Consider the following 15841-nt stretch of genomic DNA (forward strand, 5'->3'; position numbering starts at 1 on the left):
ACTTTCTGACTTTCTTTATACCTTATATGTTAAGAAGCTTCTTCTGACCAATCAGAAATGTATGCTTTATGTATGAACATTTTGCTCATCAAAGTGAGTGAGAGACAAGGTTAACAGAAATTAGCCACGGCAGTAAATGACAGCATATTTTTGGGTTCTTAAATGGTCTCTACCTGGCACACCTGCAGTGCAAACTGACACACACTGTTTAGAGAAACAGCTACTCTATTACTAATATTAATGAAACATTTCTTATTCTATGGAACAAAAACAAACAGTAAAACTAAAACACAGATCTCTTAGCTTCCTATTTCATGAACCAGATGACTGAATGACCAAGCCTAACTAGTAGCCAGAACCCCAGTTAACCCTCCGTAACACAAAGTTTAACCACACGACAGGAACTCTTTCAAACTGAGTGAAAATCATAAATGGATCCATAACTTTACATCAATTTACTATGTTGTGCCAATACCTGCATTTACATTTAGAACGAATGATGTCATAGAACCAGCATCACACCAGTTCCAGGTGTCTCCAAGGAGACAACAGAACTTCAGTTGTGTTTGCTAAAATACACACTTTGAAACATACTGTAACACTTAGTTAACATGTCTGGTTTAGTTGAAGAATCGGCTAAGGTAAGTTTCAGGGTTTAATGGTGGGATGGCACCTGTGCTTTTTTCCCCCAACCGCTAGAATATGATTCGCACGAAACCCAAAAGAAATACTGCACAGTTCAGGAACTTCATCAACCTAGCAACTGTAAAATAAGCTTACAAACAACTGAATTGAAATGCCAAAAAGTTCAGAGAAAGGCACAAACTATGTTTACTTGGGGTTTACAAAATTAAAGCTAACTAAAACTTTAATGATAAACAATCATGCTGCCAATGTACAGAGAAATATCATGTTTTTTGAATAATGTATTATTTGTTACATAGGAACCCAGTATAAGGGAATCCCTTGCGATCCTTTCTGCAGAGATAAAGGTAAGTATTGTTTTCTCTTTAGCTCTGTCACTCCAAGAAATATAATGAACATAAATATATTTGCCAATCTTTTCATAGTAATCCAAACAACTCTGCGTGTATCTGACATTTGTAATATTTATCTACCGCAGTATAACTCTTCTGGCAAGGCGATTGGTATTGTACCTTGAAAGAAAACTGATTGGAAATGTCATGTACTCTATGGTTTCTATTGATGTCAAGTGGCAAATGTTGACTGGTGATGTTATGTGAATCTTAGGAAATGGTCATTTTTCAATCGAGTCTATGTTTCTCAGAATTTGAGACAGAGAGCTCAATCTCTGCAATCCGAGCTGAGGGCATTTCTTGGAATGGAAAGGTAAGAGCAACGTGTTCTTTGATTTCTCTTAAGACTCTTCGCCAGATTTAATGATGAAAAATGTAAATAATAATAACAAACATTATTTTATATAGTGCCTTGAAAGGTGGCTTCTTTACAGAATGACAAAACCAACTACAATAAATAATACACAAGATAAGCATGATGACAATACACAGTTAGAGGAGACAGTAGATGGTCATTGTCAGTGTATTCTGAAGGTAGTTTTCCAATTTTTTGGAACGGGGTAAAAGAGGCCACCTCTACTAGAATCTTTGTCCTAACCAAAAATGTAACAAAGTATAATAATAATATTAAAAATAATAATGATAAACTTTATCTATAGAGCACCTTTCATACAAATAGTGCTTTGGTGCTTTAAAAACCAAGCGTAAAAATAAAATATTAAAATTGAGAGATATACTTTCAGTTGTAAAGGAAAATACAGCAATACAGTAAAGCAACATACATGTCAATTAAATAAATAAAAATTAGGAAAGTCGTAATAAAATAAGAACAATTAAAGAGAACTAAAAAAAGAAACAGAAATAGAAAGAACAAAGAACCACTTTAACTAAAAGCAACATTTTCAAATGTTTTTTAAAACAATGTACCGAGCTTGACTGCCTAATAAAAAGTGGAAGTGAGTTTCATAATTTAGAAGCATAAAAACAAAAAGCAGCCTCTCCACTCTTTCTGCATTTCACATGTGGTATTTGCAGTAGGCCAGTATGTGCAGATCTCAGGTCACGTATAGGAACATATGAAGACAGACATTCAGTAAGGTACAGACGTGCTAGGTCGCTTAAAGCTTTAAAAACAAGTAAAAGAACTTTCAAATTTATCCTAGATAATACAGGTGACCAGTGAAGTTTTTTCAAAACAGGAATGATATTCTCTTTCTTGTATCTGTTAGGATCTGTGCTACTGCATTTCGAACAAGTAGTAAGGGATTTATTGTTTTCTTGGGAAGCCCACAAAACAGAGCATTATAATCATATCCACATCAATGTGAGCAATGGAGAAGTCAAATTAACGTGTCTAAATATCATCTAGTTCTATCCCAGGGAAGAGGGCTGTTGCCTACACAGACGACAAGACACAAAACGCTCAACTGTGCAAAACACGCATAAGGACATCAGTCAGGAGGAACAAGGTAAAGTGTTTTTACTTCTTCACCATGGTCATGTAGTTTCACTCCAAGCACTGTCATATGAAATAACTGTGGAAACGACCTCCCCAACATTTTGGGTTGTTGCATTTTGCTTCAATGAATTTTAACCTTTTCTTTTAGACATTAAGAGGAAGGACACATTCACCCTTGGTAGAGATTCAGTTGTTCTATGAGATGTCAAGGTGAGAATTAACCACTTCAGGCATACGTCAATCCACATGACTGAAAACTGGCAATGAACAGGATATGGGGATTTTGCTAGTTATAAAGTACAATAATCATCATTACATGATCTAAGACTACTGAAGTATAAGCTGTGTCCCTGACTGATTAATTAGCAAATTCATCTTTGTAGAGTGCAGCTACTATCTATTCAGTGGCATTTCCTTAAAACAACTGTATTCCCACATTCTGAATATGGAGTGAGATCATGTAGAGAATGTTGGACTTGTAATAACTAATTGAAGGATAATAACAATCAACGAAAGTGCTTAAAAGTATCAACAAATGCCTTCAAAGTACTTGACACGGACTTTGCTTTCAAAAGTGAAACATAATTAATGCTTACGTAAGATTTCTCTTGACTTCTCAGGAGTATACTAACTCCAAGGACAAGTAACATCACAAACCATTATTTAAGTGCTGATGTTGGAGCTGCAATACTACTACCAAGACAAAAAATGATACAGGTAACACTGCTTTCAGATTTCTAAGAATTGCTAAAATAGTATGTTTGCAGAGCATTCAGAGTCTCATAGAGAAAATAAGTTGAGAATATGACAAGTTCCTACCATCTCAAACACTGCCAATCTAGAACAAAAAGAAAGTACTTGAACGCCTGCAGTAATCGAACACAAACCAGAACATATCAGTGCATGACAAGGAAATGTAGTCACAAAATGATTCTACCCTTTCAAGTCCCAAAAAGGACCGAGGAACTTACCGGAGGCGATACCTGGATTTCAAACGGAGTACAATGTAGCCACTGTAGGGGAGAAGATCACAGAGAGCTCTTCTCAGATTGCTCAGAGTCAGCCCCAGCACCCTGTCCTGACTGAAGCAGACAAAGTGGTCAAACAGGTAGGTAGAAATGAGTAAGGAACAGAGAGTATGGTTATTCTTGCATTGTTTTGTTCGTCTGTCAAAGAAAAGAGTGCTTCTGACTTTTGTCAATGTTCATCTTTATTTTAGGAGAAGAACAAACGTTGGTATCACACTTTGCTCAAGTGTATGATACCATGTGTGTACAGCAGACATCACCAAAGGAACAGGAGACACCTGAGTAGAGAACAAGAATATGAAAAGACTGATGAAAAAAAGCACCAGGAGAAATCCATTGAATATGCACAATCTCGTCCAGTATTTCAATGAAAAGTTTCAGTGTTGTTTTTAGTGTCGTCGTATTGCATACATTTAAAACAATGTGTCTTGTTTAATGAACAATTTCATTTACTTTAGTAAAAAGTGTTGTTTACTGTAGTCCTAGCATGGATGCAATTGTTAGAAAAAACGTGAATGAAAAACTGAATGTTTCATACAATATGGGTTTGTGTTAACCCACACACCTAAGTGAAATGTTTGATTACGTTTACAAGACATAACACATAGTTCAGTTGAGTGTGAAAGGGAACAACAGAGAAAGTCACAAACAAAACATTTGTGAAGGACTTGATGAATGTTTTTTCTTTAGAAATGACAAAAAATAAAGAATTTTTCAACAAGATGTCTTTCTATAGCGAGTTTCATTTGAGATAGTCTTTTCTTAGAAGTGCAAGAGTGGTATTCCCTACAACTTATTCCCCAATTTGATCATTCTCAGAAATTAGGAGACGGAAACCACACCTACTGTAATATTAGACCTTGTAACAAGGCAACTAGGTTTCAATGGCTTAAAAGGTGCAGAAAGAGGCTCATGTATAATGACCTCCAGTGTCCCACAGGTTTCCCAAATCATTTCTTAGAGTATGGAAAAAGAGGAAATAAAGTGTCTACAGAAAGCGTATACCCCCTTGAACTTTGTTCAGTTTGTTGCGCCAGTGCCAGAGTTTCATGCAATTAAATGAGGACCTCTTTCTCACACCACATATGTTATACTTTCAATGGGAAAAAAGGAAATATTACATTTTCACCCACATGTTAATATTTGGTAGAAGCCCTTTTCACAGCAATTTCAGCTGTGAGTCTGTTGGTAATGGGCTCCACCACCTCTGCACCAACAAGATTTGATAATATTTGAGAATTTCAGAAGTCTGTCTGGTTTAGCTGAAGAATCAGCTAAGGTAAGTTTCAGGAAGAGCATCTGATTTCTTTCAATAAAGCAGAACAGAGAAAAAACACACAATACAAAATCATGAGAATTTGTATCCATATGACACTTTGACTCGAATACTTTTATCAGACCTACACAGAGTATATACTGTACACACTTTTTCAGCCCAGGTTTATACATTTGGAACTGCCATTTGTAGGTGTTTTTGTGTCTTAGCTCAACACTGTGAAACCTGTAGTTACAAACATGGACGATGAAGACATGAAGACATATATTGTACCTCTGACCGGCCTACCTTCCAAGAGGTGAAAGATGAAACTTTTCCTTTATCGTCAACTCAGTGAATGTCTTTAAACTTTCGAAAACTGTAACAAAGAATAAGTTAAAAAACTTATTTTCATTGGACCCACAGAAAAGTCAAAGTTGTCCATAGAAATGCCCGTCTAAATCAGAAATCTACAGCACAAAGGCAGTGGCCTTTCGGGACATAAAAATGAAATCAGACTTTACTCAGACGAATTGCCCTTGGTCACGGACATCTTGCTATCAGTCACTACAAAGATGTTTTCTCTCGTGCCATGGCTTGCCTGACTTGCTTCTTCTGCTGGATGGCTTCTGGTCGCTGGTCAGGATCGACAGCCAGCATGTCCTGGAGCAGTGTCCTTAGCTCAGTGCTTATGGCTCTATTTACTTTCAGGGGGATGTGGAACTGCAGCCAGGGGTTCTCATCCAGGGCCTCTCCAACAGGCCCTGACAGACATATGCTCCTGTATCGGAAACACACTTTAGTTCAATTCTAAAATATTTCTCATAGGACTGAAGGAACCTTTGCCTGTTAAGAGTTAACAATTAGGTCCTCAAGAACTGTTTTACGGTTTTCTACACTCCTGGCTGGCCAAGGTCTCTTTAAGGTCTCTTAAGTGGAGGTGTAACTCATGTATCCTACATGTGATTTAGCAACATGAAAGGGAATAGCTTCTTATCGGATTATGGTCTTGGTTAACTGCCTAAGGCTGACCTAAGTGCCTAACTTTCTGACTTTCTTTATACCTTATATGTTAAGAAGCTTCTTCTGACCAATCAGAAATGTATGCTTTATGTATGAACATTTTGCTCATCAAAGTGAGTGAGAGACAAGGTTAACAGAAATTAGCCACGGCAGTAAATGACAGCATATTTTTGGGTTCTTAAATGGTCTCTACCTGGCACACCTGCAGTGCAAACTGACACACACTGTTTAGAGAAACAGCTACTCTATTACTAATATTAATGAAACATTTCTTATTCTATGGAACAAAAACAAACAGTAAAACTAAAACACAGATCTCTTAGCTTCCTATTTCATGAACCAGATGACTGAATGACCAAGCCTAACTAGTAGCCAGAACCCCAGTTAACCCTCCGTAACACAAAGTTTAACCACACGACAGGAACTCTTTCAAACTGAGTGAAAATCATAAATGGATCCATAACTTTACATCAATTTACTATGTTGTGCCAATACCTGCATTTACATTTAGAACGAATGATGTCATAGAACCAGCATCACACCAGTTCCAGGTGTCTCCAAGGAGACAACAGAACTTCAGTTGTGTTTGCTAAAATACACACTTTGAAACATACTGTAACACTTAGTTAACATGTCTGGTTTAGTTGAAGAATCGGCTAAGGTAAGTTTCAGGGTTTAATGGTGGGATGGCACCTGTGCTTTTTTCCCCCAACCGCTAGAATATGATTCGCACCAAACCCAAAAGAAATACTGCACAGTTCAGGAACTTCATCAACCTAGCAACTGTAAAATAAGCTTACAAACAACTGAATTGAAATGCCAAAAATTTCAGAGAAAGGCACAAACTATGTTTACTTGGGGTTTACAAAATTAAAGCTAACTAAAACTGTAATGATAAACAATCATGCTGCCAATGGACAGAGAAATATCATGTCTTTTGAATAATGTATTATTTGTTATATAGGAACCCAGTATAAGGGAATCCCTTGCGATCCTGTCTGCAGAGATAAAGGTAAGTATTTTTTTCTCTTTAGCTCTGTCACTCCAAGAAATATAATGAACATAAATATATTTGCCAATCTTTTCATAGTAATCCAAACAACTCTGCGTGCATCTGACATTTGTAATATTTATCTACCGCAGTGTAACTCTTCTGGCAAGGCGATTGGTATTGTACCTTGAAAGAAAACTGATTGGAAATGTCATGTACTCTATGGTTTCTATTGATGTCAAGTGGCAAATGTTGACTGGTGATGTTATGTGAATCTTAGGAAATGGTCATTTTTCAATCGAGTCTATGTTTCTCAGAATTTGAGACAGAGAGGTCAATCTCTGCAATCCGAGCTGAGGGTATTTCTTGAAATGGAAAGGTAAGAGCAACGTGTTCTTTGATATTCTCTTAAGACTCTTCGCCAGATTTGACGATGAAAAATGTAAATAATAATAACAAACATTATTTTATATAGTCCCTTGAAAGGTGGCTTCTTTACAGAATGACAAAACCAACTACAATAAATAATACACAAGATATGCATGATGACAATACACAGTTAGAGGAGACAGTAGATGGTCATTGTCAGTGTATTCTGAAGGTAGTTTTCCAATTTTTTGGAACGGGGTAAAAGAGGCCACCTCTACTAGAATCTTTGTCCTAACCAAAAATGTAACAAAGTATAATAATAATATTAAAAATAATAATGATAAACTTTATCTATAGAGCACCTTTCATACAAATAGTGCTTTGGTGCTTTAAAAACCAAGTGTAAAAATAAAATATTAAAATCGAGAGATATACTTTCAGTTGTAAAGGAAAATACAGCAATACAGTAAAGCAACATACATGTCAATTAAATAAATAAAAATTAGGAAAGTCGTAATAAAATAAGAACAATTAAAGAGAACTAAAAAAAGAAACAGAAATAGAAAGAACAAAGAACCACTTTAACTAAAAGCAACATTTTCAAATGTTTTTTAAAACAATGTACCGAGCTTGACTGCCTAATAAAAAGTGGAAGTGAGTTTCATAATTTAGAAGCATAAAAACAAAAAGCAGCCTCTCCACTCTTTCTGCATTTCACATGTGGTATTTGCAGTAGGCCAGTATGTGCAGATCTCAGGTCACGTATAGGAACATATGAAGACAGACATTCAGTAAGGTACAGACGTGCTAGGTCGCTTAAAGCTTTAAAAACAAGTAAAAGAACTTTCAAATTTATCCTAGATAATACAGGTGACCAGTGAAGTTTTTTCAAAACAGGAATGATATTCTCTTTCTTGTATTTGTTAGGACCTGTGCTACTGCATTTCGAACAAGTAGTAAGGGATTTATTGTTTTCTTGGGAAGCCCACAAAACAGAGCATTATAATCATATCCACATCAATGTGAGCAATGGAGAAGTCAAATTAACGTGTCTAAATATCATCTAGTTCTATCCCAGGGAAGAGGGCTTTTGCCTACACAGACGACAAGACACAAAACGCTCAACTGTGCAAAACAAGCATAAGGACATCAGTCAGGAGGAACAAGGTAAAGTGTTTTTACTTCTTCACCATGGTCATGTAGTTTCACTCCAAGCACTGTCATATGAAATAACTGTGGAAACGACCTCCCCAACATTTTGGGTTGTTGCATTTTGCTTCAATGAATTTTAACCTTTTCTTTTAGACATTAAGAGGAAGGACACATTCACCCTTGGTAGAGATTCAGTTGTTCTATGAGATGTCAAGGTGAGAATTAACCACTTCAGGCATACGTCTATCCACATGACTGAAAACTGGCAATGAACAGGATATGGGGATTTTGCTAGTTATAAAGTACAATAATCATCATTACATGATCTAAGACTACTGAAGTATAAGCTGTGTCCCTGACTGATTAATTAGCAAATTCATCTTTGTAGAGTGCAGCTACTATCTATTCAGTGGCATTTCCTTAAAACAACTGTATTCCCACATTCTGAATATGGAGTGAGATCATGTAGAGAATGTTGGACTTGTAATAACTAATTGAAGGATAATAACAATCAACGAAAGTGCTTAAAAGTATCAACAAATGCCTTCAAAGTACTTGACACGGACTTTGCTTTCAAAAGTGAAACATAATTAATGCTTACGTAAGATTTCTCTTGACTTCTCAGGAGTATACTAACTCCAAGGACAAGTAACATCACAAACCATTATTTAAGTGCTGATGTTGGAGCTGCAATACTACTACCAAGACAAAAAATGATACAGGTAACACTGCTTTCAGATTTCTAAGAATTGCTAAAATAGTATGTTTGCAGAGCATTCAGAGTCTCATAGAGAAAATAAGTTGAGAATATGACAAGTTCCTACCATCTCAAACACTGCCAATCTAGAACAAAAAGAAAGTACTTGAACGCCTGCAGTAATCGAACACAAACCAGAACATATCAGTGCATGACAAGGAAATGTAGTCACAAAATGATTCTACCCTTTCAAGTCCCAAAAAGGACCGAGGAACTTACCGGAGGCGATACCTGGATTTCAAACGGAGTACAATGTAGCCACTGTAGGGGAGAAGATCACAGAGAGCTCTTCTCAGATTGCTCAGAGTCAGCCCCAGCACCCTGTCCTGACTGAAGCAGACAAAGTGGTCAAACAGGTAGGTAGAAATGAGTAAGGAACAGAGAGTATGGTTATTCTTGCATTGTTTTGTTCGTCTGTCAAAGAAAAGAGTGCTTCTGACTTTTGTCAATGTTCATCTTTATTTTAGGAGAAGAACAAACGTTGGTATCACACTTTGCTCAAGTGTATGATACCATGTGTGTACAGCAGACATCACCAAAGGAACAGGAGACACCTGAGTAGAGAACAAGAATATGAAAAGACTGATGAAAAAAAGCACCAGGAGAAATCCATTGAATATGCACAATCTCGTCCAGTATTTCAATGAAAAGTTTCAGTGTTGTTTTTAGTGTCGTCGTATTGCATACATTTAAAACAATGTGTCTTGTTTAATGAACAATTTCATTTACTTTAGTAAAAAGTGTTGTTTACTGTAGTCCTAGCATGGATGCAATTGTTAGAAAAAACGTGAATGAAAAACTGAATGTTTCATACAATATGGGTTTGTGTTAACCCACACACCTAAGTGAAATGTTTGATTACGTTTACAAGACATAACACATAGTTCAGTTGAGTGTGAAAGGGAACAACAGAGAAAGTCACAAACAAAACATTTGTGAAGGACTTGATGAATGTTTTTTCTTTAGAAATGACAAAAAATAAAGAATTTTTCAACAAGATGTCTTTCTATAGCGAGTTTCATTTGAGATAGTCTTTTCTTAGAAGTGCAAGAGTGGTATTCCCTACAACTTATTCCCCAATTTGATCATTCTCAGAAATTAGGAGACGGAAACCACACCTACTGTAATATTAGACCTTGTAACAAGGCAACTAGGTTTCAATGGCTTAAAAGGTGCAGAAAGAGGCTCATGTATAATGACCTCCAGTGTCCCACAGGTTTCCCAAATCATTTCTTAGAGTATGGAAAAAGAGGAAATAAAGTGTCTACAGAAAGCGTATACCCCCTTGAACTTTGTTCAGTTTGTTGCGCCAGTGCCAGAGTTTCATGCAATTAAATGAGGACCTCTTTCTCACACCACATATGTTATACTTTCAATGGGAAAAAAGGAAATATTACATTTTCACCCACATGTTAATATTTGGTAGAAGCCCTTTTCACAGCAATTTCAGCTGTGAGTCTGTTGGTAATGGGCTCCACCACCTCTGCACCAACAAGATTTGATAATATTTGAGAATTTCAGAAGTCTGTCTGGTTTAGCTGAAGAATCAGCTAAGGTAAGTTTCAGGAAGAGCATCTGATTTCTTTCAATAAAGCAGAACAGAGAAAAAACACACAATACAAAATCATGAGAATTTGTATCCATATGACACTTTGACTCGAATACTTTTATCAGACCTACACAGAGTATATACTGTACACACTTTTTCAGCCCAGGTTTATACATTTGGAACTGCCATTTGTAGGTGTTTTTGTGTCTTAGCTCAACACTGTGAAACCTGTAGTTACAAACATGGACGATGAAGACATGAAGACATATATTGTACCTCTGACCGGCCTACCTTCCAAGAGGTGAAAGATGAAACTTTTCCTTTATCGTCAACTCAGTGAATGTCTTTAAACTTTCGAAAACTGTAACAAAGAATAAGTTAAAAAACTTATTTTCATTGGACCCACAGAAAAGTCAAAGTTGTCCATAGAAATGCCCGTCTAAATCAGAAATCTACAGCACAAAGGCAGTGGCCTTTCGGGACATAAAAATGAAATCAGACTTTACTCAGACGAATTGCCCTTGGTCACGGACATCTTGCTATCAGTCACTACAAAGATGTTTTCTCTCGTGCCATGGCTTGCCTGACTTGCTTCTTCTGCTGGATGGCTTCTGGTCGCTGGTCAGGATCGACAGCCAGCATGTCCTGGAGCAGTGTCCTTAGCTCAGTGCTTATGGCTCTATTTACTTTCAGGGGGATGTGGAACTGCAGCCAGGGGTTCTCATCCAGGGCCTCTCCAACAGGCCCTGACAGACATATGCTCCTGTATCGGAAACACACTTTAGTTCAATTCTAAAATATTTCTCATAGGACTGAAGGAACCTTTGCCTGTTAAGAGTTAACAATTAGGTCCTCAAGAACTGTTTTACGGTTTTCTACACTCCTGGCTGGCCAAGGTCTCTTTAAGGTCTCTTAAGTGGAGGTGTAACTCATGTATCCTACATGTGATTTAGCAACATGAAAGGGAATAGCTTCTTATCGGATTATGGTCTTGGTTAACTGCCTAAGGCTGACCTAAGTGCCTAACTTTCTGACTTTCTTTATACCTTATATGTTAAGAAGCTTCTTCTGACCAATCAGAAATGTATGCTTTATGTATGAACATTTTGCTCATCAAAGTGAGTGAGAGACAAGGTTAACAGAAATTAGCCACGGCAGTAAATGACAGCATATTTTTGGGTTCTTAAATGGTCTCTACCTGGCACACCTGCAGTGCAAACTGACACACACTGTTTAGAGAAACAGCTACTCTATTACTAATATTAATGAAACATTTCTTATTCTATGGAACAAAAACAAACAGTAAAACTAAAACACAGATCTCTAAGCTTCCTATTTCATGAACCAGATGACTGAATGACCAAGCCTAACTAGTAGCCAGAACCCCAGTTAACCCTCCGTAACACAAAGTTTAACCACACGACAGGAACTCTTTCAAACTGAGTGAAAATCATAAATGGATCCATAACTTTACATCAATTTACTATGTTGTGCCAATACCTGCATTTACATTTAGAACGAATGATGTCATAGAACCAGCATCACACCAGTTCCAGGTGTCTCCAAGGAGACAACAGAACTTCAGTTGTGTTTGCTAAAATACACACTTTGAAACATACTGTAACACTTAGTTAACATGTCTGGTTTAGTTGAAGAATCGGCTAAGGTAAGTTTCAGGGTTTAATGGTGGGATGGCACCTGTGCTTTTTTCCCCCAACCGCTAGAATATGATTCGCACCAAACCCAAAAGAAATACTGCACAGTTCAGGAACTTCATCAACCTAGCAACTGTAAAATAAGCTTACAAACAACTGAATTGAAATGCCAAAAATTTCAGAGAAAGGCACAAACTATGTTTACTTGGGGTTTACAAAATTAAAGCTAACTAAAACTGTAATGATAAACAATCATGCTGCCAATGGACAGAGAAATATCATGTCTTTTGAATAATGTATTATTTGTTATATAGGAACCCAGTATAAGGGAATCCCTTGCGATCCTGTCTGCAGAGATAAAGGTAAGTATTTTTTTCTCTTTAGCTCTGTCACTCCAAGAAATATAATGAACATAAATATATTTGCCAATCTTTTCATAGTAATCCAAACAACTCTGCGTGCATCTGACATTTGTAATATTTATCTACCGCAGTGTAACTCTTCTGGCAAGGCGATTGGTATTGTACCTTGAAAGAAAACTGATTGGAAATGTCATGTACTCTATGGTTTCTATTGATGTCAAGTGGCAAATGTTGACTGGTGATGTTATGTGAATCTTAGGAAATGGTCATTTTTCAATCGAGTCTATGTTTCTCAGAATTTGAGACAGAGAGGTCAATCTCTGCAATCCGAGCTGAGGGTATTTCTTGAAATGGAAAGGTAAGAGCAACGTGTTCTTTGATATTCTCTTAAGACTCTTCGCCAGATTTGACGATGAAAAATGTAAATAATAATAACAAACATTATTTTATATAGTCCCTTGAAAGGTGGCTTCTTTACAGAATGACAAAACCAACTACAATAAATAATACACAAGATATGCATGATGACAATACACAGTTAGAGGAGACAGTAGATGGTCATTGTCAGTGTATTCTGAAGGTAGTTTTCCAATTTTTTGGAACGGGGTAAAAGAGGCCACCTCTACTAGAATCTTTGTCCTAACCAAAAATGTAACAAAGTATAATAATAATATTAAAAATAATAATGATAAACTTTATCTATAGAGCACCTTTCATACAAATAGTGCTTTGGTGCTTTAAAAACCAAGTGTAAAAATAAAATATTAAAATCGAGAGATATACTTTCAGTTGTAAAGGAAAATACAGCAATACAGTAAAGCAACATACATGTCAATTAAATAAATAAAAATTAGGAAAGTCGTAATAAAATAAGAACAATTAAAGAGAACTAAAAAAAGAAACAGAAATAGAAAGAACAAAGAACCACTTTAACTAAAAGCAACATTTTCAAATGTTTTTTAAAACAATGTACCGAGCTTGACTGCCTAATAAAAAGTGGAAGTGAGTTTCATAATTTAGAAGCATAAAAACAAAAAGCAGCCTCTCCACTCTTTCTGCATTTCACATGTGGTATTTGCAGTAGGCCAGTATGTGCAGATCTCAGGTCACGTATAGGAACATATGAAGACAGACATTCAGTAAGGTACAGACGTGCTAGGTCGCTTAAAGCTTTAAAAACAAGTAAAAGAACTTTCAAATTTATCCTAGATAATACAGGTGACCAGTGAAGTTTTTTCAAAACAGGAATGATATTCTCTTTCTTGTATTTGTTAGGATCTGTGCTACTGCATTTCGAACAAGTAGTAAGGGATTTATTGTTTTCTTGGGAAGCCCACAAAACAGAGCATTATAATCATATCCACATCAATGTGAGCAATGGAGAAGTCAAATTAACGTGTCTAAATATCATCTAGTTCTATCCCAGGGAAGAGGGCTTTTGCCTACACAGACGACAAGACACAAAACGCTCAACTGTGCAAAACACGCATAAGGACATCAGTCAGGAGGAACAAGGTAAAGTGTTTTTACTTCTTCACCATGGTCATGTAATTTCACTCCAAGCACTGTCATATGAAATAACTGTGGAAACGACCTCCCCAACATTTTGGGTTGTTGCATTTTGCTTCAATGAATTTTAACCTTTTCTTTTAGACATTAAGAGGAAGGACACATTCACCCTTGGTAGAGATTCAGTTGTTCTATGAGATGTCAAGGTGAGAATTAACCACTTCAGGCATACGTCAATCCACATGACTGAAAACTGGCAATGAACAGGATATGGGGATTTTGCTAGTTATAAAGTACAATAATCATCATTACATGATCTAAGACTACTGAAGTATAAGCTGTGTCCCTGACTGATTAATTAGCAAATTCATCTTTGTAGAGTGCAGCTACTATCTATTCAGTGGCATTTCCTTAAAACAACTGTATTCCCACATTCTGAATATGGAGTGAGATCATGTAGAGAATGTTGGACTTGTAATAACTAATTGAAGGATAATAACAATCAACGAAAGTGCTTAAAAGTATCAACAAATGCCTTCAAAGTACTTGACACGGACTTTGCTTTCAAAAGTGAAACATAATTAATGCTTACGTAAGATTTCTCTTGACTTCTCAGGAGTATACTAACTCCAAGGACAAGTAACATCACAAACCATTATTTAAGTGCTGATGTTGGAGCTGCAATACTACTACCAAGACAAAAAATGATACAGGTAACACTGCTTTCAGATTTCTAAGAATTGCTAAAATAGTATGTTTGCAGAGCATTCAGAGTCTCATAGAGAAAATAAGTTGAGAATATGACAAGTTCCTACCATCTCAAACACTGCCAATCTAGAACAAAAAGAAAGTACTTGAACGCCTGCAGTAATCGAACACAAACCAGAACATATCAGTGCATGACAAGGAAATGTAGTCACAAAATGATTCTACCCTTTCAAGTCCCAAAAAGGACCGAGGAACTTACCGGAGGCGATACCTGGATTTCAAACGGAGTACAATGTAGCCACTGTAGGGGAGAAGATCACAGAGAGCTCTTCTCAGATTGCTCAGAGTCAGCCCCAGCACCCTGTCCTGACTGAAGCAGACAAAGTGGTCAAACAGGTAGGTAGAAATGAGTAAGGAACAGAGAGTATGGTTATTCTTGCATTGTTTTGTTCGTCTGTCAAAGAAAAGAGTGCTTCTGACTTTTGTCAATGTTCATCTTTATTTTAGGAGAAGAACAAACGGTGGTATCACACTTTGCTCAAGTGTATGATACCATGTGTGTACAGCAGACATCACCAAAGGAACAGGAGACACCTGAGTAGAGAACAAGAATATGAAAAGACTGATGAAAAAAAGCACCAGGAGAAATCCATTGAATATGCACAATCTCGTCCAGTATTTCAATGAAAAGTTTCAGTGTTGTTTTTAGTGTCGTCGTATTGCATACATTTAAAACAATGTGTCTTGTTTAATGAACAATTTCATTTACTTTAGTAAAAAGTGTTGTTTACTATAGTCCTAGCATGGATGCAATTGTTAGAAAAAACGTGAATGAAAAACTGAATGTTTCATACAATATGGGTTTGTGTTAACCCACACACCTAAGTGAAATGTTTGATTACGTTTACAAGACATAACACATAGTTCAGTTGAGTGTGAAAGGGAACAACAGAGAAAGTCACAAACAAAACATTTGTGAAGGACTTG

The sequence above is a fragment of the Lepisosteus platostomus genome, chromosome 27 (genome assembly GCF_059453375.1).
Source record: "Lepisosteus platostomus isolate fLepPlt1 chromosome 27, fLepPlt1.hap1, whole genome shotgun sequence".
NCBI classification, from domain to species: domain Eukaryota; kingdom Metazoa; phylum Chordata; class Actinopteri; order Semionotiformes; family Lepisosteidae; genus Lepisosteus; species Lepisosteus platostomus.